The 27,734-nt window shown below is 40.2% G+C and overlaps 1 long non-coding RNA gene across 2 annotated transcripts; it reads left to right on the forward strand.

The window, feature by feature from the left end:
- Positions 1-335: 335 nt before the first annotated feature.
- On the forward strand, positions 336-10,987 carry LOC143863840 (uncharacterized). 2 transcript variants are annotated; one of them, XR_013241001.1, is made up of 3 exons: positions 357-819; positions 932-3,033; positions 10,838-10,987. It is a non-coding gene; the product is annotated as an uncharacterized LOC143863840 (long non-coding RNA). The 2 variants fall into 2 exon arrangements; XR_013241000.1 differs by having other exon boundaries at positions 336-3,033.
- The last annotated feature ends 16,747 nt before the right edge of the window (positions 10,988-27,734 follow it).

Raw genomic sequence — 27,734 nt, forward strand, 5'->3', positions numbered from 1 at the left:
TTTTCACAAATCATACTTCTTCAATCTTTTCAGTTTGCACCTGTCAGAATAAGACAAATGTCTTAAAAAGTCTAACATAAATGGGCTAACATCACATGATCGTTGCCAAAGATGGTTGGGGAAGGTGGCTAGCAAATCCTTATACAAATGAAAAGAATCTAAAAAAATATGTCAAAAATCCGGGTGACCAGCTGGTCGACCCGGCCCGTACGGGCCGGGTGCGGGTCCAAGCTTAGTTAAAATTTCCAAGTCATTTTAACCCGGCCCGTTTGACCCGGACCCGTACGGGCCTGGCCCCAGCACAACCTTTTTTTAATAATTGCACGGACATAGCTTGTTTTTTCTATTTTAATTGTCTTGGAAGAGTTTTTGGGAACTGAATTAACCTTTTGACAATTCTTTAATTACTAAAAGACAAAAAGATTTAGTGCAAATAAACAAATAAGGTTGTGCTGATATCATTTTTCTTTATTGTCCATACTGGCATTCGGATCAACAGATCTGATCAAATATACACGTAAAAGTGGGGTTAACAAGTATCTTTTGAAAACAGGGATTTGCTAGGGACCATCGCAGAAGGCATTTCACGGGCTGGCTGTTGCATGGGAGAGCAGCCACGTAGGATGAATTAAGTGAATAAAGATGATCCGATGACGTTTCTAACATCAAGAAAGCGAACTTTCTAAAGACGGGTTAATCGCTCATACAAGATAAAAGCCAAGGCACGTTTGGCATGGGCTAAGAGGAATCGGCAAATTTGACAATTGCCGGGGAACTGTTCGACAAAATGACTGAAAGAACTTGCAAAAAATCGGATAGGTAACTTTCTCTGTCCCTTGCTATTTTTACCCCAAGGATTGATTGCTCTGGTACAAAGTCATCCCTTTTCGATTTGTAGATGTTTTTATACCTCGGATTTTGTGGCTGTCAGATTCGAGATGATGTGGCTGCAGCATCCTAACCTTCCTGATCTCATCAAAAATGGATGGTCCTGTGGTTCTGCGGTTCCTGTTAAGTATTTTACGTCAGCAAGTCCCTTGATTTCAAGAACTATCGCGTTTGATTTGGAAGGCTGAGCACATCTCAACTAATCTCTTACAAACTGACACACGTTGATTCCAAATGGATAGGAAAACATCTCGTACTTTGATACATGTCTAGATGGCTCCCCTATAGATTGGAATAAATTACTTTGTTATTTAGAGAACAAGTTCAGATCTAGAGAAGATCTGATATATTTAGTAGCTTGATAGATTAGAATACTAATTTAAATTAGTATAATCTTTATTTAGATATTTTTATTCTTTATCATAAGATCTTTCTATGTTTATCTTGGAGTGCTTTATATAAGCACATGCTACTGTAATGGAAGCCAATGAATGAAGATTGATCCTTCCCTCGAAGTGGATCAAGAGGTTGATCTTCCCTCTAAGAAGATAGAATCACGTTACGAACCGATTCGAGTTCGTATACATAGATGGGTCCCCACTTAGTAGAATAGGTTAATTAGATATTTTAGTGAATAAAATCATATCTTAATATATTTAGTAGTTAGGTTAGATTAGGATAGTCTCTAATTAGCTATTTCTATTATCATAATAAGATCTTTTTAGATCTTTCTATGTTTATCTTTGAGTGTTTTATATAAGTAGATGTTATTATTAATGGAAATCAAGGAAGAAACTAGTTTGGAAAATTGTGTCTTGTGCACAAAGGAGGACTGCTCCTTCCCTCGAAGTGGATCAAGAGGTCGATCTTCTCTCTAAGAAGATCAATCGCGTTACGAACCGATTCGGGTTCGTAACAATTGGTATCAGAGCAGATCGATTTTCAATTTCGTATTAAGGATCAATCCTCCTTTGTACAAAAAGACACAATTTCTAAGATAGATTTCTTCATTCATTGGCTTTCATTACAGTAGCATGTGCTTATATAAATCACTCCAAAATAAACATAGAAAGATCTTATGATAAGAATAAAAATAACTAAATAAAGATTATACTAATCTAAATTAGTATTCTAATCTATCAAGCTACTAAATATATCAGATCTCTAGATCTGAACTTGTTCTCTAAATAACAGAGTAATTTATTCCAATCTAAATGGGACCCATCTAGACACGTATCATACTTCTGATCATGATATCAATAAACCAATTCCTAGGTACCCAATCCTGAGAAGCAGAGAGTTGGCAGGGGAATTAAGAAGAGATGCCTCACTCTCTCTTCGAATTTAATGTAGTCGAGTTCAAAGAGTAAGATCCCACTCCTTATGGAGGTGGCATCGATCTCACTCTCACTTACGGTCAACCCCTTCCACTGTCGGACACAATCTGTTATCCCTGTTCGATTTAGGAGCCCAATTTGTCGAGTTTGGATGGATTCTCGTATGGGTCTGTAACATCGCCTTACCGGCAACACCCGCCTGATTACGAGGGGCACTGAAATGATGGCGAACTGATTCATTCACGTGAGGAAGAATGGAGTTGGCCGCGTGATCCCGTCCTTGTTCCTCCCATGGTTATGACTACAATGGGGAAGGTATCTTCGTGTATGGCTATGGAAATGGCCATGACTATAACTATGGTGACTAAAATAAGCCTGTTGACTCATATCTTGGCGAAGAAGAGGGATATTTTCATGGAAGGAGGAACATGGTTACGGTTCTTATGGCTATGGCTTGCCTGAATCTGAAGCTGCAGATGATTACCATCCTTATCACACATACCCTTATACAGATCTCTTTAGTAATTGGCCTTGCCTGTCTTGAGAGGATGGGGAATACTATGATAGACATGATACGTACAAACAAAACTATGGAAATCAGTGGAAGGGTACTGCGGAGTATCTCTTTGGATACACGTATGGTGAAAACAGAGATGAGAGCCACAGTTATGGGAACCCTACATATGGCTATGAAAGGCACAGCAATGAGCAGTCCTATTATGGGAAGGAGGAGTATATTGAGGCGTCATGGTTTCAGAAACCATGACGCTATGGCTTAACCGGGAAGAAGTTTATCCCCGTCCAATATGTGAGTAACCAACCTTGTCTGAATCCTAAATTCTTCTATTTAGACATTTAATGTTTATTTTTAATCCTTTGGTGGATAATTTGATAATGCATTAAAAGGCCAAAAACTTGGATAGCAACTCTCAAGATATGTGTTAAGAAAAGCCTCAGAGAGGCAAGAAAGAAGTAACTACATCATAACTGACAACACTCTATAAGATGTACACCGTCATCCCACATCCTACATCCAGAAGTCGTACGTCTAGATGAATCATTTGAAATTTTTTCTCTTGGAATGAGTAATGTCCCCATGCTAGATGTTTGATGTGATATTTTTTCTTAGCAATTTTTGGCCTTTTTTCTTGCCTTTATAATGGCAAGCTTTTTTTCTTGTTGTATCAGCTGTTGGCTTTTTCTTATTAATAAATTCCTATGATTTGTGGACACGGACACGAGTGTTGCGTGTCGACACTGACACAGAGTGTTGGACTTGGCAAACCCCCAAAATTTAGAAACGAGGATACTGCTAAAATAGAAAGTATATATAATCATAGTTTGTCGATATGGTTTCGTACTTTCGTGTGTCGAGTTTCGACATGGACATGAGTTGTTTGACATGGAAACATCTAAAAATCTAGAAATGGTGACACGCACGTACGCTTAAAATTATTGATTATTACACAAATACGTGTCCCCACGGCCACATTAGCAATATATTTAAAAGTGTCCAAAGGAGTGTCGACACGTGTGGACACGCATATCATGTCGGACACAGCAAGACACGTGTGTCTACAATAAATTCAGTGTCGGTTAAATCATAGATAAATTCACATGGCCAAAAAAATATCATCATTTTTTTATCAACTTATGTCGATGTTTGCTTAATTTGGCCCGGAAGCAATATTTTATGCATTGTTTGTTGCCTATTACCAGTTCGTCTAATGGAAGCCGTCATTCATGAAAGGTGGGAATGATAGGCATGGGCTTTGGTAATTCAATGAGTGTTGAAATAGGGCCCACAAGTTCGAAAAAAGGAGTCTCTTGGAAGGAAGAGAAGTTTTCAACATTTGCGATGTAGAGAATCGGAGAAATACCTTCTCGAATAAGGATCATCCACGATTTGCAACAAAAGTAAAACTAATGTGAGAAACACAATCACACAAGGAACACAAGATTTACGTGGTTCGGCAGTGTGCATACGTCCACGGGAGAAGATTTTCACTATTTTGGTCTAGGGTTATTAACTCTCTTCTTCTTGGCCAAGAAAAGACAAAGGAAACTTAGTTACCCGTAATCCTAACATGTGTCTTATATTGCCACTGCACAGAGAATATTACCGAAACATCCTTTAGCGGAAATCCAAATATTAAATTTTCCTTTCGGGGCACTGCCCTCGAAATCCTGGTAGGGGTGCGCTGCCCCATGCACCCCCACTGAGTTGACTGTGTAGCTTGACTCATGTGTGCTTCGCATACATTAGTCCGTCAGGTCCTGTATAATACCAGAACACAAGACATCTGCACAACATGTGATGATGTCAAAATTCGGATCTGGGCGTCGGACGAGCGCTATTGGCAAAACCAGCAGCTTAGGTTGGTAGAGCTCCTATTCATGGGTGCCTGCGCTCATAGAAAACAACCTTAGAAGGGCCCCAGAGTGGGGACTTGGGGGCACCCTCCGACGCTCAAGTCAGGTATCGGTATCACAGATATCTAAGCAAGACTAATAGAGATAAACATGCTTATGGGGGGAAGAAGAGTGTCCTCGTACCATTGAGCAAGGGGGTGCCTTTTATAGGCTTAGAGTTCTTACACCATGTTTTGGTGTATAAGCCATGTGTCCTTGTGCATGGCAAGTTTTTAGCATGTTTGCCACTTGTCGTAGTGCTTGCCATGCATTAGCATGTATGCCATGTTTCTAAAGTAAAAGGGGAATTTATTTAGTTTTCCCCCAACACTTGTCTTTATACTTTTCTTGATCATAATTAGATTCCTTTGGTATAAGGGTGACACGTGGCGGGCTCTAACGCTCCTACCGTATTTTCTCCCTATCAACATCTGACGTGTTTGACCTTTTCAAAGTCTAACCAATTGTGGGCAATATTAGAGATTAAGTGGGTTGTGGCAACACATGGGCCATATGAGAGAGTTATTTGTTTTGATTTGTTTCTGTTCTAAAGGCAAAGAGTCCAAGTAGGAGTTTTTTTGTGTCTTTAAGTAGATATTTTTAATCTAGAATTGTTGAAGTTAGGAGGTTTGTTTTATTTAGGACACTTGGTAAGTGAGACATGTTTTAGGTTAATTAGGAGTCAAGTCCTCAAGTGATTGGGAAACAATTCTATGTATATTGTAAGCCTTAGAGCATCATATGGAGTGGAATGGACTATTAAACTTTGAGAGCTTTGTGGCCCCTCGTGCCTGTGTCTTCATGGTGTCGATAAATGCTGGGATTCCATTGATCAAGGAACAACCCTCTAGGTGGCTTTCTAGGGTTCAGTGGTTGATTCCTTTGATTTGAGCATTTTTTCTTTATGTGGATTTCAAAGGGAACAAAGGTGGATTCTTTTTGGGTAAATCTATCTCCTTTATCTATCTTAGTTCTTTATTTATGGTTTTGATCTTGTGTTTTCTATCCATAGGTTACTCTTTCACCATCAGTTTTGTTTCCTTTGTGCTTAGGATCTGTAGGACTGTTTTATCTTCATATAGCTTCTTCTCTACAAACCTCCATGGCTGGTATCACTATGTTCCTTCCCATCTTGCTAAATCTACAAGCCCATGAACCATAGTTTCAAAACCTCCCCCGTCGACTCTCTTTTACCTTGTCCGCATTTTGCCTTATAAAGTCAAACAAAACTCCTTTGACTTTTCGAGTTATGACCTCATCAACCGAGTACTCGACCACATCGTGCCACGTTGACTAGGATTTGCTTTGGCTTTGACCCGCATCTGCGTTTTGAAATAGTGCCATGAATTTTTTTTTAAATCTTTGTTTTCTACAAGCCCATGAACAATTTTTTATGTCTGTGTTTTCTATCTTGTTTGAGAACCCCACATTTTTCTTTCTTTCCATCTTTAGACTGCAGTGTGCATAACCACGATAACTTTAGGTCCAAATCTGCAATTTCCTCCAATTTTCTGAAATTTCAGCACACCTCTACAGTTTCCTGAATTAATTTTACCTTTCCGACAGCATGTTCTACGTCAGTTGGTATCAGAGCATCCCCTTTAAGTTCTCCTGCATCATTTGCTATCATAGCTTCATATTTGAGTTTCTCTGCATCAGTTGGCATCATAGCTTAGGTTCGTAATGTCTTCAAAAGGCAGTGGGATTTCTATGGGAGGGGTGACGTGTGTTCAACAAGGTGCCTTATTCTTGTGGATGATCGAAAGGATAAAGCAGTTGGAGGCGCAATTAAAAGCCCAACGGACAGTTTTTAGGTGACATAAATTGAAGTCAACGAGACCTAGAAGATTGATTGTGTTAAAAATGTGGTGGCATTGGTTTTCCCGAGCTTCTGGTGTATCAGGTGGAGTGCCAACCTCGTGCTATGCATCTTGAGTTCTTGACTGCTTAGATGAGACCATAACTGGTTAGAGAGATACACATTGGAAGTGTGAGTTATGCACTTCAATTGATCATCAACAAGAGTCTTCTTTCGAGCTAGATCAGGGAGTTATGCACTTCAATCGATCATCAACAAGAGTCTTCTTTCGAGCTAGATCAGCCTATGTACTCAATGGGTGGTCGAGCCATTTCAAGCGTGGGAGAATGATGGTGGCTATCATTCATGAAAGCCAAGAATGAGACACACGGGCTTTGGTGATTCAAGAAGTGTTGAAACAAGGCCCACAAGTCCAAGAAAAGGAGTTGCAAAGAGGGAGGAGCAATATTGAACAATTTTGACATATTTGACTTGCTCAAATGACTCAAACCAGTCATGGACAATGCTATAGATTAAGTGGGCTGCCACAAACGATGGGGTCCATGCTAGCTTCAGTTTGAATTCAAAGAGTCCAAGTAGGAGTTTATTTGTTTCTTTTAGTAGCTCTTTTATTATTTAAGATTGTTGAAGTTAGGAAGTTTGTTTTATTTAAGATTGATGGTAAGTGAAATGTTTTAAGTTAACTAGGAGTGTATGTCCAAAAGTCGTTGGGAAAGAATTCTATATATTGTAAGCCTTACAGCATCAAATGGAATGGAATGTATTATTAACATTTTCGAGAGCTTTGAAGCCCCTCTTGTGCCTTGTGGTTTAATGGTGTCAATCAATGCTAGTTTCTATCGTCAAGGAACAACCCTCTGTGGATTCCTGGGATTCAATGGTGGATTCCACTGTTTTGGGCATTTTTTCCTTAGGTTGATTCCCTAAGGACCAAAAGTAGATTCTTTTGGGTAAATCTATCTCTTTTATCTATTTAGCTCTTCATTTAGGTTTTAATCTTGTGATTTCTATCCATAAGTAAATCTTTCATTAACAGTTTTGTTTGTTCTGTGCTTAGGATCTTTAGGATTGTTTTATCTTCGTATAGTTTCTTTTCTACAACACTGCAAGGCCGATATCCCTAGATTCCTTCCCATCTTGCTAAATCTACAAGTCCACAAACAAATTTTAAAATCTGTGTTTTCTATCCTGTTTGAAAACCTCACATTTTCCATTCTTGTCATCTTGATAGTATAGTGTGCATAAACAGAATACCCTTAGGTCCAGATCTGTAATTTTCAGAAACTTCAGCACATCCTTTCACTTTCTTGAATTGTAACCTTCCCATAACCTGTCCTACATCATTGTCACTTCCCGCCATTTATGAACTAGCCATCTTCTGTTTCTTTTGTCATGATTTTCTTGAGTATGGATATGCCTCACAAAGAGCCAGATGTTTTGTGTGTCAGTGAACTCCTAAAAGAAAGAGAACCAGAAAGTGTTTGTTGTTGCAAGTGAATTTCAAATAATCCGTGAATTTAGGATCTTACAGATTATATGGTATCACCATTTAAAAAAACAAAAAAAAACAAAACAGATTATATGGTATCAAACACGTGAATGTTATTGGAAAAGGAACATATTGAGCTATACTCCAAATACATGTTTTGTGTGCCTGTTATTGGAGAGGGAAGGTATACTCCAAATACATCATTCAGTGGAAGGGAACTCCACAATATATTTGTTCAAAACTTAAAAACAATCTGGTAGGGATATTATTTCGATCCAACCAGTAGTGAATTAATGCAGTGCAAATCATAGGTCCTTTAAACCAAAAATTGGAGAAAGAAAGATAACCTTTGAAGAAGTTTTCTTTTTATGAATTTTGGTGATTTTATTTGAATTTTTATAAAAAAACAGTTTATTGGGTATTAGAAAGTCCGTGTTTTGGGAGATGTGGTTGTTTGGAGCTTGTAGAGTTTTTGTTTTGAATCGAGGAGGTTGAAGTTTAAGTAAAGAAGGTTGAATTATGATGGGTTGATAATTATAAACAATTGAGGTTATAAAGTTAAATTTTTCAATGAGATCTAGATTATTTTCTTTGGAAAGTTTCTATTTTTGTTCTCAAATAATTCTATCAGGTCTAATATTTTTTTAGAAGTGTTTTAAACAAGGAAAGTGTCTAGGAGTCCTTACTCTGGGAAAGCTTTGGAGTCATAAAAGTGCAACTATGTGGTCTGTGTAATGGATTTTAGGACTAGTTTTGTAATCATTACGAAAATTGAAATTTATGCAAGTAGTTTTGCCTCTTCTATGTTATTTTCTCTTTGAAACAACATATCTTACTCATTACCGTCATTTATTGAGGTATGTGCTTGGTTGTTTTGTTGTTGTTGAATTTAAGTTAAAAACTTGTGATTATTATTCGATTTCTGCTGCACTAGTAGATAAAATAGAAGAAAGAGACTTATATATGGTGTGAATCAAGGTTGCCAGAGCGGGAATCAAAAGCGGGAATCGAAGGTTCCCAGGGAAGAATCCTACTCAAGGTTGCCAGAGCGGGAATCGAAAGCGGGAATCGAAGCTGGAATCGAAGGCTCCCAGGGAAGAATCCTGCTTCCTTGGTGTGAATGGAGAAATCATCCATTCATTATGTTGTTGAACAAGTACCAGCAGCATATATGCAAATAAGGCACACAAGACTATATTACCCCTAAGAAATGGACGACTATTTCTAATGGAAAAATATACTTTGAAATATTGTTCCATTTTTAACTAAAGCCCCTATGAATTGTAGTTGAACCCATAACTGTTACAATTGGAACTCCATTTCAATTGCATATCAGTCTATGTTCTAGAAGTGCTTCAAAAAACTCCATTTATAGAACCGATAACAACTATAAGGGGAGCGTATCCGGGTGTGTTTCTTGTTGTGATCGCATCAATGATTTGTTTGGTTGTTTCTTTCAGCTTTTCAGTTTGTTTGACGAGATCTTTGTGTCCTCGTTGGAAGCAGGACCAAATGTCATTTTGAAACCTTCAAGGTATTTTCTTTGTTATGATGTTCTTTAGGTGTCTTTTGGAGGAAGGTACTCCCTCTTTCCCATGGGGAATCATTTTGTAAAGTTCTATCACCTAAGAATACTTGAATGCTTATGTAGGGGCGAGATGGTATCGATATTGCATGGATACTTCTGTTGGTCAATATAACTATCATGTTTCAAACATGTGTCTCTTCAAATTGACTTTCATGCTTTTTGCTTGGATTGTGTATTTGGAATTATAATTTTGAGTATGTGTCTTATAGATGGTATAATTATTATATTATTAATTTCATCTTCTGCGTTAGATCTAGTTAAATTCTATAAAAAAAATTCTTACATTTTTGCTGTCTTATCTCATGCTATGGGTTCTCATATCCATATCTGTATCTCAGATTTTGGAAAATGCCAAGTCGTTTATTTTTAGTCCTTTTCAGTTTCTATGTCTGTATCTATTTCTGGGTATCATAGTCTCTCAGCCCTAGAGTACAAGGCTTTTTCTGGATGGCGGGGTTGCAAAAGATAAATAATGGTTTCAGATCCAATCCTCAAGCGATTTTGAATGTCTTGGACCTTTTTGGATTCATACTTTTATCATGTGGAGGAATTATGCATTCATCATCTTTGGGAGAGAGGTCGAATCCTATTGTCAATGACTCAATTTGTCGTGGTGTGGGTCATCTGAGAAGAGAGAAATCGTAGGGTCTTTAAGGGTAGCACTACTTCGTTAGGGAGTATTATTTTGCAAATCAAAAGCATGAGAATAGAGACATCATAGGGTCTTTAAGGGTAACCTAACACTCAGTTTTAAAACTCCCCCGCATCATCGTGGACTCTCCCCGAGTCAGCTCCCTTTTACCTTGGACGTGTTACATGTTTTGCTCCACAGAGTCAATAGAAACTCCTTTGACTCTCCCGAATTATGACCGCGTCAACCAAGCACTTGAGAGCAGTGTAAAATTCTGGATCTTACAATGGAAGTAGAGTGCAGATATGGGGGAAGTAGGTTGCAGATGAAGGCTCAATCCCAGCTTACCTACCCGAAAGAAAATAAGCAGAAATTTTAAGAGTAATAGCGAGACAGTAAGACCGAGCAGGGGACCGAACAAATGGGTTCCCGACACAACATCACAAGTGATGTAAGCCAGCTCTTAGGTTTAGGAAAATCAACAAAAAGTAGTTTTTTTTTTTCAGACAGGGCATATTGTCATTGTTGGACTCTCCCATCGGTCTTACTATCGGTCATGATATCATTTTTCAAATTTTAATAGTTCATGTAAATCGAATGCCTTGTTTCCTTATAAAATGATGCTCAGAACTCAAAACCCATGGTAAATGTAAGTTGTGTTAATGGAATGCAGGTAAAACTGAAAACTGAAACCTTGTGTTGGACCTGAATCCATGGGGTGTTGGGATCCGTCACTTGTCCGACACAGGTACTTTGTATGGTTAGAAAGTCCATGTACTCTTAACTGAAGTTCATTATAAAAAATCCTTGTTTTCTTCTCTGTTACTTGAGTTCCTGCTTTAGTTCTCTTCTTAATTTCCACACATGGAGACCCCAAATGCACAATGCGGCTCAACTTGCTGAAAGCTCATTACTTTAGGTAGCAGCAACTTATTTCTTCCAAGCTGTAGATGCTATCAATGTTGCCTTCATGTAAGTTTCTTCAACTATTTTCAAAGACACCAAAATTCTGAGATGGAGGATTAAGAGACACTGTTATAGAACAACAGGGCCCTTGCCACATGAGAGGGGTAGATCGTTGTTTTCGTCTTCTAGAACAACAAGGCGCTCTTGTTCAGGCTGAAATGATTCGCATGCAACGTGAGGGGTCCACTCCATTCATAGTTGAGGGAGACTCAGACTCATTCAATACGGTGACTTGGGCAACCACCAAGGCGGATGGTCCTTGGCGTATTCGGAATCTTGTCAAGGAAATCAAGGATATTGTCCATTAGCTCAATCCGACCATTGTGCATAGAAGGAGATCGGCTAATGAAATGACAGATCAATTAGAGAGGGGGGTTCTATTAGACTCCAGGTCGATTTTTACCGCCCTCGATTGGGTGGGGAATGGTAATATTGTATCCTCGCCTGATTGCTGTGATTGTATTGGGGGCAGGGTGGCACCTTGTCCCCAGCCTTCTGATTTTGATTATCAATGAACCCATCTTTCCAAAAAAAAAAATGGGCCCTTGCCACATAACCAATGAGTTGATTGCTTATAAACTAAGAATAACCACATATGGTTCCAACCACTTCCATTGAACACCAACATTTAGATTCCACCAGCGAACAGTTGATCTATCATGCATTGATGACTGAAATCTGGGGCAATAATCACTTGTACAACCAATTTATTTTAGTCCAATTCCTTGAAAGAATTTACTCATTGTTGGGTGAAAATGAGTGTAAATTGTGAAACTTCACCATGTCATTATGTTATGAACTGCTCAATTCACCTTTATTGTTGCAAGGTACAAACAGCCTTTCCACTTCCCTTGGTGTATCTGCGTCACCAGTTCAAGTAAAATGCGATGCATCATCTTGTCATGATCTGGATGCCTATTGAGCAATTTCCCTGACAAGTGAAAGCGAAATCCGAGCACATGGCAAAGCCATTTGTGGTGTGGTGAGTAAAAAAGAGAAACCAAAAAAATTGTTACTGAACTTTTTTTTATGCTAGTACAGTCTAGAAATAAATTGGCAGCAATTAAAATGTTTGCATTCTCAATTGTTATTCAAGCATTGCTAGTTGTGTTAACTTATATATGATGTGTGTATGTACGCCTGAGTCTTTTCTGAGTGAAGATTGGAAGAGGAATTACTTCCGGTGAGGGCAGGCTAAACTCTTGGCGTTCAATTGAAAGTGACCCTCAGAGAAGAATTTGTAAACCCTCGCCTGATATATTTACCCTGTACAAACATATGATGCTAAAACCTTAAACCCTCCTACTCTCTCTAGGAAACAAACGACATGCCATGGTTTTACAAAACTCTCTCTCTCTCTCTCTCTCTCTCTCTCTCTCTCTCTCTCTCTCATAGTTTTAAAGCTCCTGTGTCATCGTGGACCACCCGAATCGACTCTCTTTTCTCTTTGCCGAGTTCCGTGTTTTGCCCCACATAGACATAGTCAATAAAAACTCCTTAGGCTCTAGAGTTATGACTGTGTCAGCCGAGTACTTGACTAAGTCTTGCCGAGTCAACTAGGATTTTCTTCGACCATGTTTTGACCCGCATCCACATTTTGAAACACTGGAGTCTCTCTCTCTCTCTCTCTCTCTCTCTCTCTCTCTCTCACACACACACACACACACACACACACATATATATATATATATATATATATATATATATATATAGTTTTAATCCCTGGTCATCGTGGACCCCCCCCCCTCCGAATCGACTCCCTTTTCCCTTTGCCGAGTTTGTGTTTTGCCCTACAGAGTCAATAAAAACTCTTTTGGCTCTCTCGACCTATGACTGTGTCATCATGGACCCCCCCCCCCGAATGGACCCCCCTTTCCTTTTACCAAGTTCGTGTTTTGCCCTACAGAATCAATAAAAACTCCTTTGGCTCTCTCAACCGAGTACTCGACTGCGTCTTGCTGAGTCGACTAGGATTTTCCTCGACCATGTTTTGACCCTCATCCGCATTTTGAAACACTGCAGTCTCTCTCTCTAACAATGAAATTGCAATGAGAGTCCTTCCACTTGCATGGAAACAAAATATCAATCCCAAAGGACAGCAAGCTGACATAGAAAGCGAAGGTCTAGGCTATCTCCTAATTTCATGAAGAAGGCATTTATGGACCTGATCAGAGCAGGGGTCAGGTATTGTTACATCTGTTTCTGGAGGAGGGAGGGCCACTCTCTTTTCAGCCGAAAGAGACCCTCCCAACGCCCCTCCCTGCACCAATACAAGTTGCATTGGCCAACTGTTGGCACCTTGGTCGGTATTTGACATTTAGGCCATGTTTGACTGACATGAATATTTTTTCCGTGGATTTTTAGTTTGTCAAGTGGAGTGAGGGCTAGGTAGGGCAGGAGGAGAGAGTCGGCAGGGCAGGTGTGGGGAGAGGGTGAGAAAAGGCCAAAAACAAGGAAAATAAAAACTCTATTCAAAATACAATTTATTTCCCCCCTTTTTAGCCAATTCTTATCCCTCCTCAATTATTTGATCTCAAAGTCTCTTCATCTCCCGCCCCTCCTTAGACCTCTCTCACCACGTGGGGCACGTTTGGCTACCATGAATTTTTTTTCATGATAAATCGGTGCCTCCAAGTGGAGATGAGGGTGAAGTGGGTAAAAATCATGAAACAAAAATAAGGAAACTAGTCTGTCCAAGGATGAGAAGTGGCTAAAAATCAAGAAACAAAAAACTCTACTCAAAATAGTATTGACTTTTTTCTTAGGCTGTGTTCTGTTGCGCCACTCCGGCGGGAAAGGAAATGGAAAAGGGTTCTTTTTTGCTAAAAGATGAAATTCTGGGCGTTTTGTTGGCATATTGTGAAAATCTGAGGATCCTACATGGATTCCATTTTGCTGATGTGTAACGTCAAAATCCACTCTTGAAATTCCGTCCCACAACAAAGGAAAAGGCTAAAATCTTGGAGGAATTGCCCTAGTCGAGACTCAAAAATAATAAAATATTGAAAAGCTTTAACACTCTCTCTCTCTCTCTCTCTGCTGATTCTGGTTCAGCTGGCCACATCTTTGGGCCGCATCTTTGGTTCGCTTGGCTTAGACGGGAGAGGGAGAGCATAAATCCCTTCCCTGGACCGCATCTCTGGTTCCCTTGGCCAAGATAAAAATATATTTCATTGCAGGGGGTTTCATAGTAGAGGGTTTTATGGCAGGGAGATGAGGGGATTTCATGGCAAGGATTTCATGGAAAAGGGGTTTCGATTAAATCCCATCAAAGGGGTTTCATGGCAGGGAGATGAGGAGGGGGTTTCATGGCAAAGGGGTTTTGATTGATGCCCATCAAAGGGGTTTCATGGTAGGGAGATAAGGAGACACAATTATTGGGGTGATACAATCGGTGTTGGATTTGAGACCACTGTGTTGCTCACTGTTGCTATTGCACGAGAAGACAATGATCCAAGACTTTCATTTTAGTTTTTCTTCCCACAGAACGCCTTTTTTTTCCCATTTTATGCTTTTCTATTTCTTTTTTGCCACATCATTTCTCAGGAATCCAATCTCAAGGAATGCAACAGAACATAGCCTTAGTTACTTCTCACACTTATCTCAATCGTGCATTCGTGCCATAATCTCTTTCCTTCTCCCACTGCCCAACCCCTCTCTCTCCATTCGGAGCCACATATTTATCATGAAAAAAAAAAATTCCTAGCCGCTAGACATGGCCTTGATAAACTAATATTTCATAAAAAAAAAATCATGGTTGCCAAACACGATCTTATTTAAAAATTTAACCCTTAAAGAATGGTGTTTTGGTCATTAATCATCATAGTTTTTATTTCCCAAATGGGCCCGTTTTAGAAGTATTGTCCTTTTTCGGAAGTGAAATATTCACTCCCTTTTCTTCCCCTCTAGTGTGTTTATGACTACTCTTTTACACTAAAGGGAGTGGCCTGGGGAAGAAAAGGGGGTGAATATATCACTCCCCTTTTCTTTTTGTTTCATCATTGTCACCTTACATTATTTTTCCACTTCAAAGGCAGACGAGAATAGGAAAGATGATTACTCCAACACGATTTTAACTAAATAACTCCAAAATAAGATCAGCGAATCTATTAAAGATCATGGGAAAGCGAGGCCTTTTTATTACTTTAAAAGCAAAATTCGTCATCACTTATTCACTTGCCACCAACCACCTCCCCAACCCTCTCCAGCCACAAGTTTAGCCTAGACTGGTAAAACACCGAGTCCACTCAGGAACCACCCCAACTCAATCCGCGTCACAAATCATTCAGCATGGGTTGAACATTTCTAACCAATAGATTAGAGGGATGACTTAAAATTTGAAATTTCAAGAAAAAAGGAGGTAATGCTCCGGAATTCAAGTTGCACAAAATCCCAGTAGCTGTCAGAATTTTGTTTGGATTTGGGATGTCATTCCTCGTTTAGTTGTAAATATCATTGAACTCATCGGAGACTTCTTGGATGTCTCAAAAGCATGGTTTTAAATTTCGATTTTGGATTGGATTTTGGCCCTCACTGAAACTGATATTTCGGCAGAAATGGGGTACACCATTAAAAAATAACATTTTATTTAATAACAAATTTCGGCCGAAATTTCTGGCAAAATGCTATATGATTTAAAATTTTAAGATTTTTGGGTTAAATTTCTCGAAATTTTGGACGAAATATTAAAAGAAACGAAATTTCATCCAAAATCCGGTACCGTTTCGGGATGGTGATTTCGATTTCAGTCAAAATTTAAAACCATGCTCATAAGTAATTACTACATGTGTGCGTAACTCTTGTCCCCTCCTTATAACTTGAAGAGGAATGATAGAATGAAGGGCGCCCTTGCGGAAATCAGCTTCAAGGGTGCCACTGCCCCTATTAGCTGATTTCTTAAAAGTCAACACGGTTTCCACTTTTTTAGGCGTCATCCCACTTTTTATGCCGCACAACTAAACAGTACTTTCCATATTCTCCAACGTAATTCCAAGCAAATCCAATGCTTGTCTCCTCCCTCTTGACTCCCCACTACTCCCCGAGTCCACGCCGCGAATCCAAAGGGACTCAGTAGTCCCAGCAGGTGCATGGGTCTGGGTCAAATATATCTGAGTCGCTCAATTTTCCATGTCACTTGGACGGGTTTCTTCTTTTTGCTACTTTAGAATGTGGGTGTGAGCAGCTAAAGCAGCAACAGAATCAATCCCATTTGCTCTGTGTGATCTGTCCTTTGAAAAAGAAAGGAAGAAAATTGAATTGGCACAGACACGTACAGCAGTGCAATGGTCACATCCACGTTCCACGAAAGCCATGGTTAGAAATAACTTTTCCGGACTTGAATCCTCTTTCTACCCATCAAAGGATAACTTTCTCTAACAAACAGGTCGATTCTTTTTATGTTTTGCCCGTAAAATTCGGTTTGGACATTTTATCAAACAGAACAGATGGCCACATGGGCTCTCCAGCCTCTAGCAAATTTTCTTTCGGACACTGATATTGGCACCACTTTTCACTCTATTTTTTTTAAAAAGTGCTAGGTATCTTACCGATACGCCAAAAGTTCCAGAGCTGATTGGAACGCGTTAGGCAAGGCCCTTTAAACCTGTCCCATACCAGGTTGGGTCCCACCCAGTCCCATACCTAAGCGGGCCCCCATTCATGACCGTAACATACCACCATGCTTCCTCATCTGCCATCCTCGGCGGCCCACTCTGTGACGGCTTGCATTCTAGCATTTTTTCCAGGTAGCCCTTTCCACAGGTCGCCCATTCCACGGCAAATCACTCTATGACAACTTCACTCTGACGGCTTTCACTCTAGCTTTTTACCAGGTAGCCCTCTCCAGGTAGTCCTCTCCACATGCCGCCCTTCAGTGACTCAAACACAGGACGTTGTAGCTGCTCTGATACCAAATGTTAGGTGTCTTACCGATACACCAAAAGCTCGAGAGCTTATGAAATGCGTTAGGCAAGGCCCTTTAAACCTGTCCCATACCAGGTTGGGTCCTACCCAGTCTCATACTTAGGCCCGTAACAAAAAGTTTGGATTTTCATAATCTTCTCTCATTTGCTATTGATGGTTTGTTGAGGGAGGAAGTTGCCAGTGAAGAGATAGGAGTGCCGATATCAAAAGGTGGGGTATGAACACTTCTCAGATGTTAATAGACTCCACCTAGAATCAAACCGACTGAGTTGACTCGGTGAAATTTCGCATTGATTCAGATTTAGGAGTCAAGTCCGCGAGTTTTACAATCTTGATAATTTTACTGTTGTTTGTTATTTACTGGGGAGTTGAATGGGAATCGGGGTGTGGAGGAGATGGCCTGACAGGGTCACATGCTACCTGCAGACTTTCAAAATTCAATACATGAGAGAGGAGATTTTATGTGGTGGACAGCCTGCATGCACGTGCAGCCCAAAAAACAGTGGGGCCCACATTGTTTTGGTGATCTAAACCGTTCATCCATTGGGCCTTGATGTAGATAGAGTCATGGTTTTAAATTTTGGTTTCGGCATCTGAGACCAAATTTCGCCCGAAATTTGGTAGTGAAATTTGGTAGATATCATCAAATTCCGGATTTGTAGGGCTGATATTTCGGCCGAAATTATCAAAATTTCATAATTTTGGCCAAAATTTTGTAACCAAATAGAAAAATAATATTTTTTGAAAATTTCGACGAAATAGCTGAAATTTCGAACGACATTTGGTAAATGTTGGCCATATCGGTTTTGGAACGTTTCGGTTTCGGTCTCTAGTCTCTGCTGACCGAAATTTCAGATTTCGGTTGAAATTTAGAACCATGGATAGAGTGTGCCCGGAAAATCTTCTCCATAGAATGATCCTAACCCTCAGATCTTGGGATGTTTTTATAATGTGTTGTCCATTTTAAACCTTCACAAATGGAAGGGATAGGAACATCCTATGGAGAGGATTTATGGACACATACTATCCACTGCCTCATCAAATGAATGGTTTGGATCACCTAAAAAATGTGGGCCCTTTTTTTGTGTGTGCGTGGGGGGTGCATATAATTTCTCTCTCTCTCTCTATATATATATATATATAGAGAGAGAGAGAGAGTTCTTATTTTAGCTTGGCATATGGTACTTTTACAGTTTTACCCTTCTTTATGATGCATTGTTAGAAAAGGCAATCAAATGTAAAAACATATTACTATCTACCAAAAGAGAAGGTAGAAACCAGACGTGGGATGCAACTTGGGTTGACATTTCCTAAGGTTGGAAAAAGCCAACTCAATTTAATTTCGGGTTGAGGCCTTGGGCAACTTGACCTGACCATAACCTGAGCTCCCTCTGTTTCTTATCATAATTTTCAAAATCTTAAGGTTATCTATTTTTAATGTATTTTTTCTATTTTTGCCCTAGGCTAATCCAACCCGATTCAACGCAACCTGATTTGGGAAAAATGGGTTATGCGGGCCGGGTTCGGGTTGTGAGATTTAAAGATGTGTTGGGATAGGATTGCTTAACACGAGGGTTCAGTCAGACGGGCCAAGTTAGAGTTGAGGGAATGCTATCTCTGGTTGCGCTAGGGTTAATCTAAACCCGACCCAACCCAGCCCTAGTTGCACCTCCAGCCAGAGGCTATGTGAATTGATTTTTTTTTTTCTCAACCTTTGGGGTGTTAGAAACTGGGAGACTGAGGAAATGTGTTTTGGGTGGGGGTTTAAGAGGATAAAAGTGTACAAAGAAAGTGGGTCACGGAGGGATTGGAGGAAATGGGTATTGGGTGGAAGGTTTAAGAGGATAAAAGGGTACAAAGAAAGTGGGTCAGGGTAAAAGAGTAAGGAATGATGGAGGCAATTTGATTGTGCCCGAGATTGCCGGGCCCCAACGTCTATATTTCTTTTCAAATCAGAGCAAGACGTTGTCTTCATAAGTGACAAAAGTACTCAGTCAATTGATAACGAGCTCCACTCAAACACCCAAGTTAGAGAGAGAGAGAGAGAGAGAGAGTGAGAATTATTGATATGTGATAAGATTAGTACCAGACACGTGCATTAACAGGTGACTAAGAGTTAAGAAAGGTTCGGGCAAGTAAGGACTTATGGCCAGGGGAGTCTGATTTAATTTCATTTAATTTTTAAAGTAGTTCCAGCTGAACTAATTTCAAAAATTTTTAAATTTATTATTTGGGAAATGATTTTTGCACTACCATGTTTTACGAAGATGCAGGACACAGCTTGTCGTTTAGTATTTAAAGGCTTGTAAGAGCTTTTTGAGAACTATAATATTCTTCCGACAGCCCTTTAATTACTAAGATGCTTCGCACGTCTTTATCAAAACAATGTAGCGCTAATGCATTGATTAAAGATTACGGATCGAGAAAGCCAGTAAGTTAATTCTCTAATTTTTTAATTTAAATTTTATTTTCGATTGTGAGTTATTTTTCCATAATTTTTTTAGCGGGCCTTGCTCAATTGTTTCACTTTCCACCGGAATAACAAGAAAGGGAGTGATTTTTCTGTCAAAACCCCCTTGGCCAAATGCTTCATTGCCATCTAAGTGCGCCATCTAAGTGACACAGGGTATCCGTTGAATCTTCCTATTAGCTAACATGGCAGGCAAAATCTGTTTATTAGTTTCCATCTTCTGAGAGCAGAAAAATCGACGAAAATGAAAAATATCTCTCTCTCTCTCTCTCTCGGTAAAATCCATATCTTAAGTAGCCCAAATATTACGATTCTTAAGACTATTGGAAAAATTCATATCTTAAGAAGCCAAAATATTATGATTCTTAAGATTGTTGGATAAAATGGACGGAATTGATTTCTACAGATCTTATAAACAAATAATTAGGGCTGGCAATTTCACCCGAAAAAAGAGGGGATCCGCCCCGCCCCGCCCCGTTTGGGGCGGGGATTCCCCGATTTGATAGGGGAAGGGGAATTTAAAAATTCCCCGGTGCGGGGAGGGGAAGGGGAAGGGGATGTAGTTGTCCCCTCCCCGCCCCGCCCGCTCACCCCGTTAATCAATGCCATTTTTTTTTATATATTTTTAAGTATTTTGTTTTTAGGAAAACTACTAGAAACTCTGTGGATCGGCTACAAGATTCCCCCAAACATAAACTTAGCTTGTCTTTTCCTTTTAATTAACTTCTGAGAGCATTTTGGGAACTATAATAACCTTTTGACAGATGTTGAAATAATAAAGACAAGCTGAGTGTATGCCATTATCAAAAAATCGTAGTGCCAACATCGGTGGCGAAAATAAAATAATAAATTGCATTTTTATTTTGGTTAGGGACTTAGGGTTTCCTTAATTCCTTCCCACGAAAGAAACATTGCTCAGGCATCTATTTGGGTTTATAACGCCTGTTGATGCGACTGCTGCGAGAACACTCAAGAGTCAAGTCAGTACTTCAAGGAATTTTGTTATCTTCTGAAGAGTAAGAAATATATCTCCTTCGTCTACAAGTATGTTAGTTTATAACATTTTTATATATTGAAATTGCATCAAGTTGATTAGGGACACCCATCATCAGTGTATCAATGACTAAAGAGGGGGTGATGTTGGAGCGGGGCAGGGCGGGGATTTTGTCCCCGAAGTATGTGGGGAGGGGAAGGGGAGGGGAAGGGGATTAGATATTCCCCGCGGGGAGGGGAGGGGGATTCCCCACCATCCCCGCAGAGGGGAGGGGAAGGGGAGGGGGGAAATTCCCCGCAAAGGGGAAGGGGTAGGGGACCCCAACATCCGGCCCCGACCCGCCCCGTTGCCAGCCCTACAAATAATGAAGAAATGATATATGGCTTAGTCGAACCCAAAAACAGAAAGTTGAAGTCAAAGCAAGTTTTTCGAATATAAAACAGGTTACTTGAACCGAAAACATGTTACTCGACCTCAAAACAGTGCAACTCGAAGCCAAAAATCCATGTATTATAAATCAAACCATAATTGAAATAAAATATGGAAAAACATATTGCACTTATCTCTTTTGATGAAAACCGTTTGTAAAAATTAGATTTGAAGAGAGAAGGAGGCTGAGTCGTGCCACTGGTCACTTTCCTTAAGAATCATATCCGCCCCCTACCGGTGCAACCGGGATCCGCGAACCGACGCTCCAAGATAAAACAGTCAAATATGGCTCTAATCCACGTGCACTCGCTGACTAGTCCACCCAGAAGCACCTTAGAATTGTGCTCAGACATGGAAGGAATAGACGGGAGGAGATGAAGCAAAACCAGAAGAAACAGAACCCATTTTCTGTGTAAATCTCTTTCTTTCTATTGGAAAAAGCCACCCCAAACGTAGACCCGAAAAACTCTTAGCCTTACCAAAACCGTATTCTCTTATCCTTAAAACTCTTAACCTTACCCAAACTGTATTCTCTTCTTCTTTTTATAGACACCAAAGTATCTGTTGGAAAGAACCACCATTTATGGGTATTAATGTTGAGAAAAGCCACCATTAAGAGCCTTGAACGTTTCTCTTCCAATGGTCACAAATGTGACCAATGGAGATGAAACGGTTTTGCTACTTTAATGGGTGTTATTATCACAACCGTTTAACAATTAATGGGGTAAGATGGAAACCGTTTTGGGCATTAAAAAGAATCTTTTTATTTAACCCAAAAAAGCACTCAAAAGCCACTAGCTTTTGAAATAAGAGGGAAACCAAAATTTGAATCTTTCCCTCTAAATTTTAAAGACAAGGCAAAAAGCAATTTTGACTTTTTCAAACCTTTAAAATTTCCAACACACACACTCTCTCTCTCTCTCTCTCTCTCTCATCCATCCACCCGCCACGCCTGCCCCTCACTTGATCCCTCCCCATCCCTCACCAACCATCCTCTGCCCGCTCCTTGACTGTGTATGTACGTAGTGATTGTGTTTTCGGTCACAAACGGTTACCCGGGTATGATGACCGGTCAGTCAATGCGCGTGGTGTATGTTTGCGATATGTGTTTAATGTGCGGGCGTGCCAATTTTTGTAAAAGTGCAAAATTCAATTCTAGGAGGTAATCGACTGATTTTCTACTCCTTTGGATTGGATTTAAGGCTATTGAGAAGAAAAGGGAAACATCACTTCTTCCATGGGCTCTAATGCCTTTTAGACGAAAAGACTTGATAAAAAAATGAATCCGAATTTCTTCTTTTTTTGTATCTTATTGATGCCAAAGTCCTAATATATATATATACAAGTAAGTCAAAAGGGAGAAGAATATAAAATTAATTAACATCAACTAGATGGCGAAATGATTGCTCTGCACATGGCGTGATTGAGGGAATAGAATTGCTCTGCACATGCTATGCACGTTAGGAAATCAAAAAGATTTGATTTCTAATACTCCCCCTCAAGGTGGGTATGGATATTGTGAATGCCCAACTTGCGAATGAGATAATAAAATTGAGATGCGCCGAGAGGTTTGGTAAATACATCCGCTGGTTGATGGGCAGTGGAGATGTAAGCTGTGCGGATCAAACCGGATTGGACTTTCTCACGAATAATATGACAATCAATTTCAATGTGTTTCGTCCGTTCATGGAAAACGGGATTGGCGGCTATGTGTAAAGCAGCTTTATTATCACAAAACAGAACAACTGGTTGTGGGTGATGAAGTTGAAGATCTTGCAATAAATGAATTAGCCATGTAATCTCACAACAAGTACTGGCCATGGCTCGATATTCGGCTTCGGCAGATGAGCGGGAAACAGTAGATTGCTTCTTAGATTTCCAGGAAATTGGAGAAGCACCCAACAAAACACAATAGCCTGTAATGGAGCGTCGAGACTCTGTGCAACGACCCCAATCTGAGTCGCAGAAGGCAGTAAGTTGAAGGGAGCTAGAGGATGAGAGTAAGATGCCCTGTCCGGGTGTGTGCTTCAGATAACGGAGAACGCGATGAGCAGCGTCAAGGTGTGGTTGGCGTGGTTTGTCCATGAATTGGCTAAGAATTTGGACAGAATAAACGATATCCGGCCGTGTAATGGTGAGATAAATGAGACGGCCTATGAGACGACGATAGTGAGAGGGGTCAGAAAGTAATGTCCCCTTATCGTTTGTGAGGGTGAGATTCTGCTCCATGGGAAATGTTGCGGGACGTGATCCAAGCAGACCGGCTTCATCCAGGATTTCCAAAGTATATTTCCGCTGTGAGAGACAAATACCTTGGCGAGAGCGAGCAACTTCAATACCTAAGAAGAATTTAAGTCGACCAAGATCCTTGATCTTGAAGCGGGTATGAAGGAAATTTTTGAGAGCTTTAATGGAACTCAAATCATTGCCTGCAAGAATGAGGTCATCGACATATACAAGTACTGCGGTGAAGGAAGTCCCAGCGGATTGAGTGAACAAGGAATAGTCGGCCGTGGACTGTTTGTAACCAGCATCAAGAAGAGCTGCTGAAAACTTTGCAAACCATTGTCGAGAGGCTTGCTTCAACCCATATAAAGATTTGTTAAGACGACAGACCCGAGTCTCCCCCTTTCGGGCAAACCCAGGAGGAATCTCCATGTATACTTCCTCGTCAAGGTCCCCATGCAAAAATGCATTGTTAACGTCTAACTGGTGAAGATGCCAATTATGAATCGCTGCAATAGCTAATAAGCATCGAACGGTGACAAGCTTTGCAACCGGGGCAAATGTTTCATGGTAATCCAATCCTTCCTTTTGATTGTATCCTTTTGCTACCAAGCGAGCCTTGTAGCGTTCAACAGACCCATCGGAATTGTATTTGACCTTGTACACCCATTTGCAGCCAATGGGTTTCTTGTCAGGCGGCAAGGAGGTGAGTGTCCAAGTGTTGTTAGCTTCCAATGCTTGAATTTCAAGAGCCATGGCCTCACACCATTGTGGATCTTGAACAGCTTGCCAAAAAAACTGTGGTTCTACAATGGAAGAGATAGCTACAGAGAAGGTTTGGTGAGATGAGGAGAGTTTATCATAAGAAAGAAAATGAGAGATTGGGTGATTAGTGCTTACTGTAGTTCCGGCCGATGAGGGAAGCGACGGATTAGGAGAGGGATGAACGGCAAGCTCACAGTGATAATCCTGCAAGTAAGTAGGGCGATGGCGATCACGTGTTGGTCGGCCAGGATTATGAGGTGCAGGAGTTGATGCCAAGGGTTCATGAGGCGTAGGAGTCGTCTCTAGTGGACAAGAAGGATAATTGGAAGGATTAACTTGATCTGGTGAAGCGGAATGGTCAACCAGATCTAGTGATGGAAGAGGTAGAACCAGTGATGAGGAATCGGATTTGCGAGACTGATAAGGAAATATGTCTTCATGAAAAATAACATCCCGAGAGGTAAAAAGGGTTTGAGTGTTGAGATCAAAAACTTTATACCCTTTTTGACCATGTGGATATCCAAGAAAAACACATTTTCGTGCGCGAGGATCAAATTTGGAACGATTCGAAGCATAAGAGCTAGCGTAACATAGACAACCAAAAATGCGCAAGTGGGAGTAAGAGGGTTTAACATTAAAGAGAGCCTCGTATGGCGTTCTTCCAGAGAGGATGGGTGTAGGAGTGCGGTTAATGAGGTAAGTGGCTGTGAGAAGACATTCACCCCAAAACTGAAGTGGTAAATGAGCTTGAAACCTTAAGGCTCGAGCAACTTCTAAGAGATGTCTATGTTTTCGTTCAACAACTCCATTTTGTTGTGGAGTGGCAACACAACTTTGTTGATGAACAATTCCCTTTTCTTGATAGAAAGAATGCATGGCAAATTCAGGCCCATTATCACTTCGGATCTGCTTAATTTTGGAGCCAAATTGAGTTTCAACCAAGGCGAAAAAGGATTGAAGTAGTTGACGGGTTTCACTTTTATGTCGCATTAGAAATACCCACGTGCACCTAGTAAAGTCGTCAACAATGGTTAAAAAGTAGTGTGCACCATTAAGGGAAGCCACTCGATAACCACCCCAAATATCACAATGAATCAATTGAAATGGTTCAACAGTAGAAATAGTACTCAAAGGAAAAGTAAGGCGAGTCTGCTTAGCAAGAGGACAAACATCACAATGTGTAGGATGCGAAATAGAAATATCTGAAACATATTTAGCTAAAAAATTCAAGCGATTATTGGAAAGATGTCCCATCCTCTTGTGCCATAAATCAAAGGGAGAAACAAGAGCTGCTGAATGAGATTCTGTCGGCTTTGGGAGGTAGAAATGGTAAAGGCCATTCATCTCCTTACCCGCTCCAATCATCGTCCTCAAGGACTGGTCCTGAATAACACAAGAATCAGAAAAGAAAGTTATGGAACAATTGGAATATTGGGTAAGCTTACTAACAGATATAAGGTTGAAATTAAAAGATGGAACACAAAGCACATCTTTTAATACAAGCGATGGTGACAATAGCACGGTCCCAATATGTGAAACTGATGCAAGATTCCCATTAGGAAGTTTAACAGGGGTGGTTCCGATGGAAGTGATGGAGGACAAAAGTGAAATAGAGCTAACCATATGGTCGGTGGCTCCTGTATCAAGTATCCATGGTGTAGAATTATTAAATGAGGCCAAGCTAAGAGAGGTACCTGAGAGATTTGTTCCTGGTTGTGAAGTACCTGCCAGGTGAGCCATGGGCTGAGGAGCATGAAGCTGACGAGCATGAAGCATATCCAAAAGTTGGCGACATTCTTTAGTAGTGAAAGGAAGCTTATGCGGCTTTTCATTAGACACAATCATCGCTTGATTGGAAGAGGGTGGCTTATTACTTTCCTTGTGAAGTCGATGGCCGGGTGGATACCCGTAAATCTTGTAACATTTTTCAATGGTGTGCCCGACCCAGCCACAATGATCACACTTGGGTCGGTCACCTTTGGATCCTTGAGCTTTCTTCCCTTTATCCCAGTGATCACGATCATCATATCTAATGGCTTTGTTATTAAATTTTCCTTTTACGAGTAAGGCTGCAGCTTCTGTGGATTGGGGAACAAATGCTGCAACTTCACGTTGTCGTTCCTCTTGGAGTATAAGGGAAAGGACCCGATTGATTGAAGGCAAAGGATCCATAAGAAGGATTTGCCCGCGAATAGCAGCATAAGAATCATTAAGCCCCATCAAGAAATGCATTACTTTATCTTCCTGTTGATAATCCATCAATTTCTTCATGGCACCACAAGAACAGGTTGGTGGTGGCCTATGAATGGCGATCTCATCCCAATGTCCTTTTAATTTGGTAAAGTAGCTTGCTACAGAGATTTGTTCTTGTGTAAGGGATGAGATTTCCCGTTGAATTTGATAGATTCTTGGAGCATTGACTTGGGAGAATCGCTCCTTAAGGTCTTGCCATACTTCATGGGCCGAATCAGCATAAATAACACTTGTGGCAATTTCTTTAGATAATGAGTTCAGCAGCCATGATAAGACCATACTATTACACCGATTCCATTGAGCATAATTTGAATCGGTCGTATTAGATGGTTTTGTAATTGAACCGTCAACAAAACTTAATTTGTTTTTGGCTTTTAGAGCCATGATCATGGCTCTATTCCAAGTATTGTAATTCTCGCCCGTTAATGGCTGAGATACAAATACTGTTCCAGGATTATCTGAATGATGTAAATAAAAAGGACCAAGAGAATCATCGGTCTTACCCATTTCAGTTGTAGTGATTTGATTAGTTTCTGGAGCCATCTTCGTTGATTGCCGAAAAGGAAAAACGGAAGTGACTGCCGAAGGTGGGTGATGAAGTGATCACCGAAGGGAACAACGGAATGACCGTCAATAGAATGACTGACACGAAAGGTGTTTCTCTTGGGTTGAAACAGCAGATTGGTGATTGGATCAATAGAAAAGGAATGAAGGAGTGAAGTGTGGATGCACCGAACTGGGTGCAAGACTTCTCCTAACCAAGAAAAAGAAAAAAAAATAGGGATGATTTCAAGAGCCTGGATGCTCTGATACCATGATAAAAAAATGAATCCGAATTTCTTCTTTTTTTGTATCTTATTGATGCCAAAGTCCTAATATATATATATACAAGTAAGTCAAAAGGGAGAAGAATATAAAATTAATTAACATCAACTAGATGGCGAAATGATTGCTCTGCACATGGCGTGATTGAGGGAATAGAATTGCTCTGCACATGCTATGCACGTTAGGAAATCAAAAAGATTTGATTTCTAATAAGACTTTTTATCTGTGACGTAATCCCAAAGCGATGGCTTTGAAGGTCGACATACACCGAATGTGAACGACACGTCGATACATGCAGAATGTAAACTACCAGTGTTAACGTCAATATGAGCAGAAGGCAAACGCCGCCGCCGATACATGCCAAATGCAAACGACTCAAGATCGACATGCATCTGATTAACATGTCAATAAAACAACACAGACAAACGCCAGTGCAATAGATAGAGAATTAAAGAGAAATGCTCACCTGAGAAGAATCCATTTCGTCGTGTCTTCAAATCTTGCAGAAAAACTTTAGTTACCGGCAAGTAAAAATGCACTACAAAAAGTAAAGTAAATATAAAGATAAGCCAAGACATGTTTGATGTTTTGGTTTTAGGACCTCTATTTGATGTAGTCGTTTCATTTTATTTCTCACCATTGTTCAATGTCCTCGAGAGGGAATTTGTTGTAACTTGTTGTAACATTTAAAATTTTGCACTTCTACTTGTTTGAGAATGA

This window comes from Tasmannia lanceolata, unplaced genomic scaffold (assembly GCF_043159265.1).
Source record: "Tasmannia lanceolata isolate RefF3 unplaced genomic scaffold, GAP_Taslan_0.1 ptg000044l, whole genome shotgun sequence".
Taxonomy (NCBI): Eukaryota; Viridiplantae; Streptophyta; class Magnoliopsida; order Canellales; family Winteraceae; genus Tasmannia; species Tasmannia lanceolata.